This window comes from Gallus gallus, chromosome 14 (assembly GCF_016699485.2).
Source record: "Gallus gallus isolate bGalGal1 chromosome 14, bGalGal1.mat.broiler.GRCg7b, whole genome shotgun sequence".
Taxonomy (NCBI): domain Eukaryota; kingdom Metazoa; phylum Chordata; class Aves; order Galliformes; family Phasianidae; genus Gallus; species Gallus gallus.
The window spans coordinates 11644126-11660859 of NC_052545.1; the positions used below are offsets into that span (position 1 = coordinate 11644126).

At 37.9% G+C, this 16734-nt stretch overlaps 1 long non-coding RNA gene across 1 annotated transcript; it reads left to right on the top strand.

Annotated features, from left to right (window-relative positions):
- The first annotated feature begins 1706 nt into the window (after positions 1-1706).
- On the top strand, positions 1707-6509 carry LOC107054639. Its single transcript, XR_001469117.4, has 3 exons — positions 1707-2461; positions 3681-3828; positions 4525-6509. It is a non-coding gene; the product is annotated as an uncharacterized LOC107054639 (long non-coding RNA).
- The last annotated feature ends 10225 nt before the right edge of the window (positions 6510-16734 follow it).

Below are 16734 nucleotides of genomic sequence, written 5' to 3' on the forward strand. Positions count from 1 at the left end.
TCTATGATTATATCAACAGTTTAATCTCTCTCTTCCTGTATACAGAAATTAAGCCACAAAAAGTACATTTACTCTATACGTCCTTCATCTTATATAGCAAAATTGGCCTGAATGTAACATCAGACCTAAGAGCTCCAATGCTGAAAAGAACCATTGGTTAAAGAATTTCATCTCCAGCTCTGCCCGAGAGGAAAAAAACTGTCTCAGTCTGACTGCTTTTGTTCTTAACATCTAGTCAGTGTTTTTCCCTATTACAAATAATTTGGGCAGAGAAGTAGCTTCAGAACAACCTCATTCAGGGTGGTGATGTGATTTGAGGAATACAGAGAGCTAGAGTTTTACATGTTTTGCTCAATAAATATTTAGTGGTTTTCAGTGCATTTAAAATAAATTCATGCAAAATAGTATTAAACATACATGTTTGCTTTACACAATGTAATGAAATTATGTATAATAACGCATAACTTTTCAGTGCTGATAGAATTTCATTTTATAACATACTAAGTATGACAAGAGAAAAGATTACTATTCATGGAATGCCAAGCAATGAATACCACATGCAATGAAAATACTGGTACTCCTATTGTCAAGATGAAACACTGTCCGAAAAAGCTTTTGCAGAATGTAGACTTTAGTGCAATTTAATGAAATTTCAAAATCAATATTATCAGTATAGATCCTCAAAACAAGTTATTTTTACCTCTTGAAAGAAAGGATGAAAGAGCTTTTTAATTATAACACCTACATTGTTAGGTATGGATATAAAACACATGACTTTTCCCATATCGGTATAATAACTCCTTCGAGCCCCTCTCTCCCCACTCCCATATAGACATACATTATTCAGCATGTTAGAGACCATCTGGAACTTGCTCCTGAAATAGCTCAGGACTTGATGACCTTCCAGATATGCTGCAAAAACCATTTGTTTGACAAGGGTTTGGGGGAAGGTTGAGGGTGTGTTGTTCCTGAAAGGATTAAACAGGCTATTTTACAGTTTTGATTAATGCCCGATTTAATTTACTATTTGCATGTGACTGTTTTTGATGCTATAAGGTCAACCACTTCTACTGTTGAGCTTAATAAATGCTTGCGATGTTTACTGCTGAAATATAAATATATACATGAACAGTCACTGGCACCAAGCCTGATTAATGCCCATTAAAGTCAATGAGAAGACTCTCATTGCTGAAGGCGATGGACTTGCTGCAGCGCAGTACCTTTGCTCTTAAAAGTGAGCAATACTTGCCCAGAGCAATTGCAACTGCACACCTGCAGTTCACTTTTAGGACAGTTAAGTGAAAGGCAGATGGGAGTCTAGCTAAACGCTAGTTTCTACCATGCGATAAGTGATATATATAAATAATGCATATTCTGAAGACCCACAGCTTGTGTAAGCACCTGAGAAATAAGATCATAAGCACAGCTACATATAATTAATGACAGGTAACTGCAAAATATTCATTCTACTCTTGTTTTACATTTCCCTATAGCTCCCCGTGCTTTTAAGGGCAGAGTTTAGAATCCACGTATATCCCTTGTGGCAAGGACAAAGCTTTTGAACGTGGTGTAAAGAATGATGAAAGATCAACAATATGGTTAGAAGAATAGTGCACGAAGAGGATATGGTTATAGTGATGGAATAAGGTTAATGCTTTGGTTATTTATTAAAAAAAAAAATTCAAAAAACCTTCAGCATTACATAGTTTTTAATTTACCGGGTGAGAGTTAAATAGCCCAGTCCCACGTACTGCCATAAACAGGGTCAACAGATTGCTACTCCAGTAAATGCCACTATAAGCAAAACATACATTTATAGGGAGATATGATAGAAATTTAGGAAGGTATTATATAGAGGGACCTTAGGAGAACAATCCATGCAAGCCTATAAAACAATTACACTTCTTTGTATCAAAAGTCAGGTATTTGCATTTGAAGGTACAGAAAAACATTGTGCACTTCTCCCCCTTGCACCAAAAATAATTTCTGTAGAGCAGGAAACCGAAAAGCTTCTGTATTGAACTGGAATAATGAAACACACAGAAAATGAATGAATGAATGAGTGAATGAGGAGTGCATGCTTTACTGAGATGATGAGGAACCCTTTTAGTAACACGCCTTAGAAATAGCTGATTTTCACTGCACTATGAAGGAATTATTTTATCAGCATGCTGTATATATACCTTTCAGCTTCCTGAAATACAGTCATAATGAATGACTATGTATACGTTTAGAAGTCACAGACAGCTTATTCCTTCGGTATTCCCCTTGTTCTCAATCACAAAACATTAGCTGGACCCAGTTTGCTGAACAATCCACTGTATCAGATTCATCACATTTCCCTCAATTTCTTTTTCCCCCACAAAATCTTGTCGTTTCAGAAATTGAGTTCTATGAAGAGCTGAAAGGAAGATGACTTCTTCCCGTGATAGCTTTGATAGCTTCCTGCATGAAATCCGAGGTAAGCTATACAGTCACACACAAAGTTAAGCCAGCGCAATTTCTCTAAGAAATAAATCTATCTTTAAGTAGTCCAGATCTAGAAACGTTCTTAGCTTTACAGGAAAACAATATTTCACTGCTCCGTAAATCTCACACGGTCAGAAATCTGATTTTTCTTAAGAGGGATGTGACAGACTTTATCTCTGCCATCCAAGCAGGGTACAAGGAACACAAGTTGGATAAAACCATAATTTAATTAAGAAAGAGACTACTTTTTGCTAAGTACTGTGCATGAATTGCTGCAGGTCAGACTGCTGTCAAATCTTACAATTTAGGGCACAGAACCCTCCGTCTTTCACATCTACATGAAAGTCCAGTATGTGGATCAGAGACAATCTTTAAGTTCTGAGATGCAAATAGACACATTAATAATAGCCTTCCATATTCAAGTGAACTGCCTAAAACAGAGAGGCACCTGCCTGCTGGTAGGCAGCAGTGAGTGAATTCCTTATTTTGCTTTGCTAGCATCCCCAGCTTTTGCTTTGTCTACTAAGCTGTCTTTAACCCAACCCCCGAGTTCCCTCACTTCTGCCCTTCCAGTTCTCTCCCCCATCCCTCCAGAGAGGAGGGATGAGCAGCTGACGAGGCCAAGAACCCTGCAGGAGCATTCCATGACAGCTGCCAACGATACTTCAGACTTGTGAATCTCAGATATAAATTGTACATACACTCACATACATAAAGACACACTCCCTGAGTTCAAAATGCATATTTTCTGGAGAAGTCGTTTTGTGGGTTTTTTTTGTTTTTTTTTAAGGTTAAAAAAACATTCTCTATTTTAATGCTTACTAACGCAGCAAACTCCAACGCTTCCAAATTTTGATGCCAGAGACACATCTCAAATAACTCGTATATGTAGATATTGATTTTAAAGCCAAAACTCAACCAAAAGGCTCCTCTAAATGTATTTTCAGTTTCACCAAGAATAGGAAAGGTATTTTAAATGCAACAAGCTCACCAGTCATGGCTCTCAGTTAGCTCAGGGAAAAGCATCTCACAGCACTGACCACATTTCAACACTGAACGCAGTTAAAAAAAAAAATATGTCCCCTAAAACTTCACCTCAGTCAAAAAACATTCCTTACAGTTTGCTGCGCTGAACTCTGACCACTGAGTCAGTGTAATTTAAACACTATGGACTTAGCAAGAAAGTAACGAGATTTGTTTTTTTTTCTCAGTGAGAAGCCATCAGAGGGCAGAATGTGAGGGTGGGAGTGACTTCAGGCACCGCTGGTGTGACGCTGGCAGCAGTTCTCTGTCAGAGTCCTTGGGGCTGAGAAATGATAAGAGGCTGCACGGTCCTGTGGGGTTAAGCAGCTTGACAAGGTGAGCCGAATGCAGGAAGGGAGCTGTTAAAATCCTTGAATCAATTCTCTGGAAATATGGGAAAGTTCTTCACACAAGCCGTGCCAAGCTTTTTTCTTCTTCTTCTTCTTCTTTACTGTAAAGATTAGAGTCCGAGCAAATAGAAAGGCTATGAGAACAAAACTTTTATTTTAACATAAGGCAAAAGCATTTGACGTTACCAATGGCTCTCAGTTAACTCCCACGAGATGTCCAACTAAACAAGGGCATTAAAACAGTCAGAGAGAAAGGAAATATATGCACTGCATGATCCTGATTTTGCTGTGAACAAGGAGATGCTCTATTTGATTTAGACTTTATAGAAGTAGGATAATCCACTGTCACTATAGATGTGATGATAAATGCACCGCATTATTACAGAATAGGCACGAAGCTGAAGAATACTAAGAATTTGAGCATATCCAAACTATGTGAAAATGAGCTTGGTGGCATTCGCTTCAACATGTCAAGGCAATTCCAGATATGTGGGAAAAGATTCAAAAACATAAAGGATTTCTGGCACATCACATTGACTGCTCTGACTTAGACAGATGCCATTCTTTTGACAGTAGCAGAGCTGTTTTGGGTGGAAGCAGAATTCTAAATAACAAGAGAAGAGCCTGGAGAAGACAGTGGACTTGAGCTCTTAATTTAGTTTTACAACTTTCTGTTTTTCAGACCTTCACATAACTCAGCCCTCTGAAAATCTGCAAAATGAAATACTTGGAGTTTCTTCTATCCTACAGAAGATACCTACTTTGGTCTCTGACAGGACAGATGCAAAATTAACTCCAAAGAACAGGAAAGCTCTCTTCTGCTAGAGCTGGTACTGTAATTATAAAGAGTTCCTTGCTCACAGTTTTTTATCATAAATGAATGCAAGTTATACCATCTTATTTTTCATTGAAGTTAGCAAGCTAGGTATTGACAGCTGTTGGTGGGCCTCTTTTGTTTGTTTTTGAACAGTTTTAATTGTGAACAACTGTTTTCAACTGAGCAGCAAATTTATGCAAAGATAATATTTTTTGGAAATTCAGATGTTCAAGTAGCAGGAAACTTGACATGATTAGCCCAGAACTGTTGTTACAACTCAATGCTTTTGCATCTTATTCTCTCCTGAGTTAGTTAAGTACATAGCATCATCTCATGATGCCATATTCCATAACACGTATGCTTTCATGTACTGTAAAAATGCAATAAAGCACAAAACTACGGGGCAGAATGGGAGCAAGAATCACACTGGTAGGACTGCTGAATTAAGGGGAAAAAAAAGCATATTGAGATTTTTATTTTCTCTTAGAAAAGAAGAATAACTCCATTTTCTAACTCACTCTTTGCATGAGTTTTATGATTTCCCAATCAACATCACCACGTGAATTTTTAGTCAAGGACTGAAAATACTGTTCTTGAAGACCATTAACTGCATCTACTCTGGAGCAATGACTTCTAAATTAAAGGTCGTGACAGTTATGAATGAGGTTATGAGCTTTTTTACCCTACTACTTGGACTTATGTCTTCAACAGAAGTGGAAATTTAAACCAGAAATAGGATTGCAACATGACAAATGAATCAAACTCTAAACTACAGAAAGCAGGGCTAAGAGGAGGTCATCCGTAAGGCAATGCAATGAATCTGTGATGTTGATGTTTTGACAAGCGAATAGATCACTCAGGTCCAATGCCTGATGCAAGCAATGCAGCATTTTCTGCAAAGCTTTATCTTAAGAAAACAACAACAAGCCTTCCTTCACAGAATTTAGATTGGATGATTGAACAAGTATTTTTAACCAATAAAATTGACCTTGCTTTTCCCCTACAAGTTGAATTATTCTCTCCTTTTTCTGATCTTTCTTGATTCTTTCCTTGCCTTTCTTCTCCACAAACTGGGCATCAGTGTTTCTTTCCCTACCCTTCATTATGTATAAAGGTTGGCTGTGAGTTTTATTGGCTTCCAAGTAATGCAGAATGAAGTAGGACTTCGTCATCGTATCAAGAAATCAATGATACACTGAAGAACTTTTTAATTAGACCACTGCAGTCCTGAACTAAACCTGAGACACAAAGATTAAATAATTGCTTACAGCATTTTCAATGTGTGGTTCACCATAGTGAAAAGAAGATTATTGAATCAACTGCTGAGTTATGAAAACCGATGAAGTCTTGCTGAGTGCAGAAATTTACTTTAGCACAACAAAACAATGAAGTTTTATGACCCAGTTCCTCTGAACTACTTTAATTAAGGACTACTATGATAAGAAAGAACTTGAAAAGCTATCTGGTAGGAAGACAGACTTGCATTTAGATGTTGACATATGAAGTCAGCACATTCAAGGATATCACTGTACTTCAGTGTTATATTGTCAAAGCCATTAACTCCTCCTAACACATTTATATCTAGAGATCTACACGCACAATCCTCATCAGTCTTCATGACTTAAGAGCATGTGAAAGCCAATATTGCTTAGACATCTGTTTTGTCTGAGTGACTTCTTGATATTTTCCACCTCTGCTGAAATTTAGACATAAAAATTAACATAAACAATTGTTTTAAGTTTAATATCCACATTTTGTGTAGCTGGTACAAGTCCCTTGATTTCAGTGAAGACACTACTATACAACTAGAAAATCTGGCCTTCAGAGCTCATTAGGTTTAAAAGCGTAACTAATTCCACAAGACAATCTTAAAAAAGTCATCTTTACATTCATTTTAAGAATAAAAATGCATGGGGAACATGCTAAGGGACAAAATGTGCTTAAATGATAGTGGTGCAATAATGGGAACAATCTTACTGAGCACTATAGAATTACATAGCATATTCAAAATATATATGCAGATGTATGAATAGTGAATATTTGTGAACATACTGATGTTCAAGCTTATTTGCAGTCTTCTATATAATCATTTAACATTTGAAACAAGTGGAACTATGTACACTTGTATTTAACAATACCATAGTTCAGCTGCCAAAATTATACCATCTGTGCAGAACAAAAAAATATTGCTCCTCAAATTACTGTGATGGTCAAGAGAACACTTTGGGCTTACTGTTTTTTTAAAAGGTATCTGGACTATAGTAGGAGTTTTAAAACGCTACTTGGCTTCTCACTCTATTGCTGGGGATCTAAATTGCTTCACAGAGCTCACACTTCTGCCAGTCCCTCCAGGCAGCCCTAGCAGAAGTGGAGGCTGTCAGGACACATAAACTGTGCCATTGTTATTCTTGCTCTATCAGTCATTATCAGTCAAGAAAAAAGCGAGCTTAGGCACTAAGCTACAGACCACTCAGCATGGCTAGCAGAAAGATAAAAATGAAAAGCTCTGCTCTATGGGTAAATGTATGGGAAGCAGCAGCAGAAGTCAAGAAGCGCATGGGGCCTTGTTTTTGAATGCTGGACAGGGTAAGCAGCAGCAACGAGCACAAGAGAGGCATGCACATAAGACTCATGCTTAGCTACGCATAAGCTTCAGTTTTAAAACGTTAACATGGGCCTTTAAGTTGTATGTGAAGCATCAACCATAAGATAGAGATATTCAGAAGAACACCCTGAGCAGGGAGGTCGCTCTCAGCAGCGCGGTGCTGTTGCAGCTCATGTGTCTTTCAGCACTGGACAACCTGCAGGCACTCACCACGTTTTCTCTGTCCTGCTGCAAGTAGTATCTTAGTACTTTCTCACAGTACAATTCATTTTCCCCAGTATTAAAATAGTGCTAAAAAACAAACGCAACCTATGTGCTGTTCTGAGACGCTAGTAGGGTGTATGAAAGGCACATTTCTTCTTTTAATTAGGATTGATTAACTGAATGAAACTTTTGAGCTTATTTATCGGCCATGAGTAGGTAGGAAGTTCCTCCATACCTCTTTGAACCACACATTTTTAAGCCCTTTTCTAGCAGCTGTATCCCAGCTTACTTTCCAACTCTGCAGAGTGACTTCACAAGCTGACGTAAAGGCATTCATTTCCTTGAAATAAGGAGTGCATAAGGGCAACTAGGTATTTTTATTAAAAATGTGTGCAAAAAAGGCATAGACATGCAACTTGCAGTTGTATTTCTAAGAAAATGCATTCTATACAAGTCATTTCCATAAAGAATCTCAAATCTAAAATATTTTACTGTGAGACTGAACATGGAGAGTTACAGTTGACTGTAACGGTGCCCATGTGAATACCAGCATGCACTCAGGAGTTGGGGAAATTCTGTTGCATACCAATAACCCGAGACATGAAAATGTATGCTCCTTCCTCAGTGATCCAAAGGGAAGCAGATCAAGGATCTGACTACATGTTTTCTAAATTAAAAATTCAAATCAGAATGTGTAAACTAGTTTATCATAATAATTACATGAATTCCAGCTAAGTATTACACGGTAATTACAAGGAGCGCTATTAGCAAGTTCAAAATACCATTTCAGTTAAATCTACTATCGTGAAACACAGCAACAGACAGGTGCATCCAAACATCAACAAATGGTAGGGAAATTACAGACGTTTGCCATTGGGAAAAAATGACATTAACTCACTTCTCTGTGTTTTATGCTACGTCAGTCAACAAGAAAGTCACAGTTTATAAGCCTTACAGGTTGAAGTGTTCTTGAAGAATGGATGCAGTGAACAATTTGGGAAACAATTTACAATGCAAAAACTGTGCAGAACCAGAGGAGTCTGTGTGCACTCATCACTAACAAAAAAACAGGATTATGCCTGCATACAGTTTTGCTTTTCATTATTCAGTATATGCAACAGGTGCCTTGGAGAACAATACAAGAGATGTTCTGATTTTAATATACTTAACCTAGTCTAAGAACATTTTATGTCTTATTTTTAATAAGGTAACAGAAAAGCAGAAGAAATGGAGCATACTTTAGATTTAGCTCTCTGTGATTGAAAAATTAGCAGTCTGCAGCCAAAAAAGCATGATTACATGTTGTGAAAACTGTCTTTGAAAAAATTTAGCATCACTGGAAATATTTAAGTTGGAGAAGCTGCAATTTCTGGGACATCATTTTGTTTGTTCTGTACCACGTGCTAAAAACAAAATATGTAGAACTGAAACACACAGAAAAACATATTCCATGAGCTCAGTTCATTTTGATGCAACACTGAGGAGCATCTGTGCAATTCAGATTCTACAAATTTCCAACTGTATGTAAATGAAGAATTATACATTAGATATCTGTCAGTAAAACTAATTCAACTCCTGGCACATCCCTCCTCTAAACCACTACACTGATGCAACCAGATTCTGTACTCTGATGCTTGAATATTAGATGTTACCTTTTCTCTTAAAGCACTCCACCAAATCCTTCTGAAACTTCCTTTAGTCTTTATCTAGACAGACTTAGTTTACCCCCTAGTTTACCAAGATTTCACTCACTCTCCTTAGAAATTCAGTTTAAACCACGTTGCCCTCTGATGCAACCACAATTACTAAATCAGTTTTTCAGAACAGAATAAATACAGTGAGGTTTCCCAGAAAGATATCCAATCTGGGGATGCTATTTTCTGTAGGAAACAGTCTGTTCAATAGTCTAAAGCTGCATTTGTAATTAATCTTTTTCAATCCTATTATTTTTTAGAGGTCTGATTCCAAAGCATTTTTTCACAAAGGCCTAAGGCTGTCCCAGTGCTACAACAGTGGGGTCCAACTCCCACATCCGCTGGGACAACAGGAGCCAGGCTGCAATACGAAGGAAGCTTTGGGAGAGGACTGGGTACACTGAAATATGTTTTCCCAAATCCTGGGTCTCCTCTTGCTTCCTCCTTGCATATGTTTTTGAGTACAGGTAAACCAAAGGCCTACCAACATCTTACCAAAGCATATTACTGAAGAATGCTTCTACACCACCAAGTCTACGTAATCTGGTGCTTTTCATTTTAGCAATTAACACCCAATTTAAAAATCACAGACTCCATATCAGCACAGCAGTGAAAAGCTCAAGGGCATTATTGCACTGAGTCACCTGAATTTGAAGGAGTGGACAACTACTTTAGTTCACTCAGCTTTCTAATACTAGCCAAGCTTCACATCTTTGTAAGAGCACATTTTATAAAAGTGAACTCCCACACCCAATACAGAAGCCCTCTAAATCTGAATAATGTATTTCTAATTAAGGTTTGATGCTTTTTAGACTTTTCTCGGGATTTTCACTTCTTTTTCCAGTAAAACTGCAGAAAACAGAAAACTGTACCATCAGGAACAAGCTGAAGGGAACACTCTGCCTTCTACGGTTATCAGATATATTAAGAAACAGAATAAAATACGTAGTGCTGTATACGTGGTCACCTAAAAGATGCAGGAGGATCTGTTTTTGTCTTGACCTCAGCCCTCTCTAAAGGCAAAGAAAAAGATGTGCTCTTTTAATGACGAATATACATTACTCAAGGACCTCCATCAGTCTTATAAATGAAGTACCATTTCACTCATTCCTGTTATTAACAGAGAGCAGGGAGGGCTATCTACTCTCTCTACTTCCCTCACGATACCAACTAAGACTCTGTGGCCTGGATCCAGCATGCTTCCCTTCTCCGTCCTTTCCAGTAACAAATAGCTCCTACCTATTAACATCTAACAGGTAGCTCATGTGGATTCCTTTTTTGTTTCCCTTTCTCCCTCCCGTTTTTCCTCCCTCCCTTTTTTTCCTTTTCCACCTTCTCCTGTTCCTTCTCCTGTGCGTAAGCCCACATATGTGTATGTGTACCTGTACACATGTATCTCTGAAAGCTTCAGACTTGAAAATTACATCATGATGAAATTAAACTCCTCTTGGCACACACAGTCTTGGTTCTCCCTAGAATCATGACAGTAGCTTTGCTACTTCCATCTTAGCTACACATAATACTGGAGGCTCAACCAGAATATTGTTTCACCTTGCTAAAAAAACGTATTTCTTGTGCTGCAGAGAAAGGACAAAATTGGAGCAATCTTGGTGCTGCTCCCAAAACAATAATGACTCTGGAAATGTATCACAGGAGTATTCACACCTCTTCCCCAGAGTTCTAACTTAAACCAAACCTAAGCACTTAGCACAGAATAGGAAGTCTGTAGAAGCTTTCTTTCACTGTTTATCATGACCACATATATACATGCAACCTCTCTGATGCTCTCATCCATGCAAATATTTGCTATAGGTGGTAGGCTACCTCTTCCTATCTGAAAACTGAGATTTACTGCCAAGGAAACCCCTCCAGACACATACAAGCAGAGCAGCTTTCCCTGGTGGTTCAGCAGAGGGACCCAGAGCAGCAGGACAGCACCCTGCACAGGGCCCAGGAATTCAGTCACTCACATGATTCACGCCTAACTACTCTGGCATTTGTTTCATTTATCAGCAATCCAACATACCCAATGCCTTATTCAATACAAGTCACAAATTAGTTTTAGAAGAGCTACATGATTTTTTTCCAGACATGAAGAAGACCACTGTTCTATGGAAGAGTAACATCATCTGTTCTATTTTATCACTAAATCATATATCTTCACCACCCTCTTTCATTTTTTTTCCCAGTATAGTCATAAACAATGATAATTTCAAAGGTTTTCCCACAATACATCACTGAAATTAAATTATATCTCTCGCCTTTCATTTCCTGAGGTTTAAGCAGGGTTATTATTTTTTCCATATTTTCAGTCCTTTACACCAGGGTGTTTCAATATGGGCATCTCAAGGTGTTTTTCATTCATTTAAAATTATGTTTACATGCAGAACTGCTTTGCCTTTACACCAAAGCCCTTCACAGTGCTACAGTGATTAAAAAACAGGTGAAAAATAGAGCCTATTGAAAACAAGCCCGTGGATTTTATCACGTACAGAATCTAAGCTGCAAAGCAGCAGATTTCTGTATTCACAAAGCATACCGAACAATGAAGTCGAGATTTCTCAGTTTTTCACACAGTTTTGACTTTGATTTGCAGAGTAATAAGAACGTGTACTGGGACGTTAATTTACTGACCTAAATCTGCTGATACTTGTCTGCTATTTTGAGTGCTTTCACTCATGGCAACATATACTTTAAACTGACATATCACAAAGGAGAATAAAAGATTATTCTGAAACGCTGTTATTTATAACAAATATAAACCTGTAATTAAACTGAACAAAGTTAGACAAATATGAAGTTATGTTAGCCTGGTAAAAGGAAAAGGAGAAGGATGAAAGAGGGAGAGAAAAATACACATGGATGTATCCCATGCTTCAAGAACACAGCTGTATTCATTTGCAATCAGTATTATCTCACACAGAGAAATTAGAGGAATATTTTAAGGATTTTAGAGTACAGATTATTACTGATACTTAAAAACTTGATCCAAAAAATCAAAAAGTATTTATTTATGCCCAGGTCTGTTTTTTTCTTTGGTTTTATGTTGTATAGCGTATTGGTTCCTTAATAAGCCATAAGAAATAAGAGCAGTTACAATGAAATATATGGGTGTTGTTTTTTGTTGTTGGTTTTTTTGTTTGTTTTTTTTTTTTGACAACTTATGCACATTGGGATAAGAAAGGCAAATATACATAATTTACATGTTTGGTTAAAAAGCAAATATGAAAACATGTTAAAAATCTTTCTGTCCGCTCGCTCTGTTTGAAAGCAATTTAGAAGTTCCAGTGAGAAGCAATTTTCATGAGGCAAGTGGAAGTAGCATTTATCTGCAATATTATAAACCACAATCACTTTGAATCCCATATTTCCACATTCATTAAACCACTAAGAAGAGAAATCCCGCTGCTAAAATATTAGGTAGCTCTTTTAGAGCAATATCATTACCCAGTCATTTTGAAATAACCTTATTTTTCAAAGTGAGATGGAAAGAAATGTCTATTGCCTTGACTTGCATACAGTACCTTGGAGATGTCAGTCCCATCTGTTCTATGCACACCAAGAGTGGGAAAGGGTAACGGGTACACTCTGATAAGACTATTGATAATGGTAAAAATACTAAATTAAATAGCTGCAATCCTTAGCTGGAGGATTTACTTGCTTACTGAAGTCCCAGTGAGTCACTGGGACATTCTTCTGCCCCAACCATTCTGTCCTAAGCAATTCAATTTCATTTTCCAATACTTTTCCAAACGTTCTCACATGTCTGCTTTTCCCCCTGCCATTAACTTCATAAGAGTTAGCTGATGCAGCTCAGTTGCTACTGTACTGTTCCTGGCATTCATTTAAAATAACGCCCACAGCTGCTGTAGTTCAATCAGCAGTTACATTTAAATCCAAATTGCAGGATCATAGACTCATTTGGGTTTGAAGGGACCTTTAAAGATCATCTAGTTCGAGCCTCCCTGCATAGAAAAGTATTCCTATCTCTGAGCAGAAAATACTGTTGCTGCTGAAATTTATGTTGATTCTACTTTAACACATAGCACTGACAGTGCTGTGACAGTGCAACACAACGCTGGTTTCGTACTCCTTAGAAAAATGACTCAGAGATCTGATGCTTTGTTATAGCTTCGTCAAGAAGGACTAAAAGACATACTAGACAAAATCCTAAGTGGCCTTCTAAGCATAGAGCTTGTTGAAACACAATACTTGAAAGAGCTTACTTATGCAGCCCCACATTCCCTTCACAGAGAGTAAACGAGACATTTCTCATGGAATTCCATCCTTCGGGAAGATGGCAAATCAGGTGAAACACAGTCAAGTGTTTGCTAGCAAAGACATACATGTAAACTTAAAATAAATACACATTTTAGTCTAATTGCTGTTAAATTCAAATGCTTGAAGTTACAGAACATCCCCAGTTGGAAGAGCTGCCCAGGGACCATCAGATCCGGCTCCTCGTTGGCTTTTTTCATGGAATCACTTTGTTACAGCCACAGTGCATGCAAACATCAGGCGACATTCAAAGAGCTCTGCATGAATGCAGAACTGGCGCTCACAAAATGAGATGCACGATTATAGCAGCAATCTAGGAACACATGCTTCTATACACTGAGACAACTTGTCTTACCCTGCCTAAATCAGGTAGATGAAACTGCTCAAATATCCAGGTTATCTGCCACATTAGTACAAAATTACACTTTTTTTAAACATACCCAAGGAAGGTGAGGCTGAACAGTCTAGAAAATAAATCCATTATATGTACATGTTTATTTACAGTCTCTGGGAGTTTCTAAGCCTGAACAACTAAAGCAACGATAAATAAAAGGAAGCACTCAGAAAGCTGTCATTATGAGCTACTACAGATATCAACTTCACAGGAAGAATTTAGAGTTACCCACTCCTCGTCGTCACTTCAGGAAATTGAAACTCTTTGAAAACTCATCTTCCACAATGGGATAAATCAACGCGGGGCATTTAACTGAGAAAAGGGAAAAATAAGACTGAACGTGATATAAGTGTACAAAAAGGAATGATACAGAATCGGCCTGTTGCTCTTTACACTTCCATTTGGTGCAGCCATCAAAATCTAAATGACCATTTCATAACAAGAAACATTAATTGTTAATTCTAGTGACATCTGATGTGGGGTTAGGCACAATACATTGTGGCCATACATAGAGAATGGGTTTAATTATATCCAAGATTTAAGTCCTGATTCTGCAGCATTTGTATTAGAGACCATATACTGTTGCTTTTGTTGCTGCTTTTTCTTTTCTTTATATTAAACTATCAGCCTTCTCTTTAATGAATACCTAGAGAATATGATTTCATAGAAAATAAGCTAGGATTTCCTTTTCTTCATAGGTATTTTAAAGTACTCTTTAAATTTCACATCAAAGTGATCTACCAGTATTGTAGAAAGGGCACCTCTATGTAAGTGCATCAAATTGGCTGATGACACATTTATTGATAAGATGGATGTAGATAATGTCTGTGAGTCCAATAATCTGTGTTGGCTACTATTGCATCTGTAGCACAGAATCGTGGCTAGAAGAATAGATTCAGTCCATGATTGTTTAATAGCAGATGAAAATTACATAGCTGAAGGCAAAAATCACAAAGCAGACATGACAAAATGAGACTCCCTTCTTAACATGCATTTAGAAATTAATTTTCTGGAAGAGTACATTGGCAGCAGCCATTTACTGTATCTGTTCATTTGGGAGCACATTGAGAAGCAGCTTCTCAATCTGAAGGATCAAATTTGACACAATTCATCAGACAATAACAGTGAAATCAAAAAGACAGTAACTGGAAAATGTAATCCTCCCCTGAAATTTCCTTCAGCTCACCATCTGCTTCCATTCTATTACATCCCACTGGGGACTCGCTGCCTTGCAGCATGTCCTCTGGGTAGGCTTGCCGCAAACATACACACAATCCCTGCAGCATGAGGAGAATCATGACATGCTGAGGCTTTATCAGTGCCTGCAAGTGGAGAGACCTGGGCCAGCCACACTCTCACACCAACCCCTCATCAGGACACAGGGAGGAAATACAATGGGAGAATCGCCTGGGTGAGATGGGTAGAGAGAGTTAGCTCTGCAGCAAGACAGGCTTGGTGCCACCCAGTTGTTAGTGGCTGCTACTCTTGGGATAACGGTTACCAGAGATCTACACAGTGAGAACAGCCTGAAATGGTCCTTCTCTGCTTCATGTTCACTGCACGTAATGGATGTGCACTAAGCAGCATTTCTAATGCCCTGCCCATCACATCAGCTTCAAAGCCTCAAGTATTGTAATGTTAGCGACATGCTTTGGATTCCATATTAGGAGAAACTTTTCTCACACAACAAATAAAAACGCTTCTCAGAAGTGCTAAAGAGCTTAAAAGGAGCTCACTTAAATCTTCCCAAGTTTTAGGTTTTGTTCCTCATTTTGTCAAGTTTGGTTAAGTTTCAGTTGTTATTTCCTTGATCTCTCACGGTCAGTTCAAAATACACGGACAAATTTCAAGCCAAGCGAGAGAAAACAATTTGCATTTCTATTCACAATTCAAGAGCCATTACGTGTTAAGTTCACATGCTCCCTTACAGCAAAGCCAGAACATCCAAATGCCGAACTGCTCACACCTGGTTTTTACAAAAGGTTGTGTTGATTTTTCACAACAAAGGGCTCATGCATATCTACTTAGCAAAAATGAGAAATACTTTAAAAGAAAACAAAGTACACAATGACTTACTGTTGATTTACTGGATTTTTGTTGTCTCAGGCAGGTAAACTAAACCAGAGGACAGATTGTTCTCCGCAACAGCTGGCAGGGATCATAATATGTAAGAACAGGACACTCCTGAAAAGCTTAAAAGCCCTTCTGAACACCTCTACCTCAATTCACTTCAGTTGAAGCCTGGAAGCCTCACGGGACTTTGGGACCAATGGAAGCCTGTGACAACGCATCAGATTGGACAGATTTGGCTTCAACATCACTTCCCCTTTTTTTTTTTTTTTTAAATCTACTCTAATATCTGTCTTTAATTTCTTACCAAGTGATTAACATGCACCCACTGAGCCTTCTGGTTTCTGATATAATGGAGCCTAACTACTGTAATCCGAACTTTATAACAGAAGTGAAAGAAAAACAGACCGCTTTAGATATCTATTTTCTTTTTTTCTGTTTATTTTTTTCTGATCAAATCATTATCCCACTGGTTTTATGCAAAGCATAATTATATTCAATTACATCAAAAATTATTCATGTTTTTTTTACTTTCAGGACGCACGTTATTTTCTTCCAAAGTCCTTACAAACTAAGATAGTTTACTGAGTGATTTAAAAATTAGCACCCTCACGAAGGCAGCTCTTATCATCGACGTTCAGAAGCATTTATTTTAGGAGGACTTTTACTAAGGTGACTTTTTTTTTAATCTCCCAGAATCCACTGTGCTGGTTTTCTCTACCCTTCTTTCCAAATGAGTAACTTGGCCCACAGCACCATTCATTGAGAAATATGGTAAAGACAAGGGCCAAATGAAGCACTATGCTTGCTGTTGTTTCCTAAGGTACCAA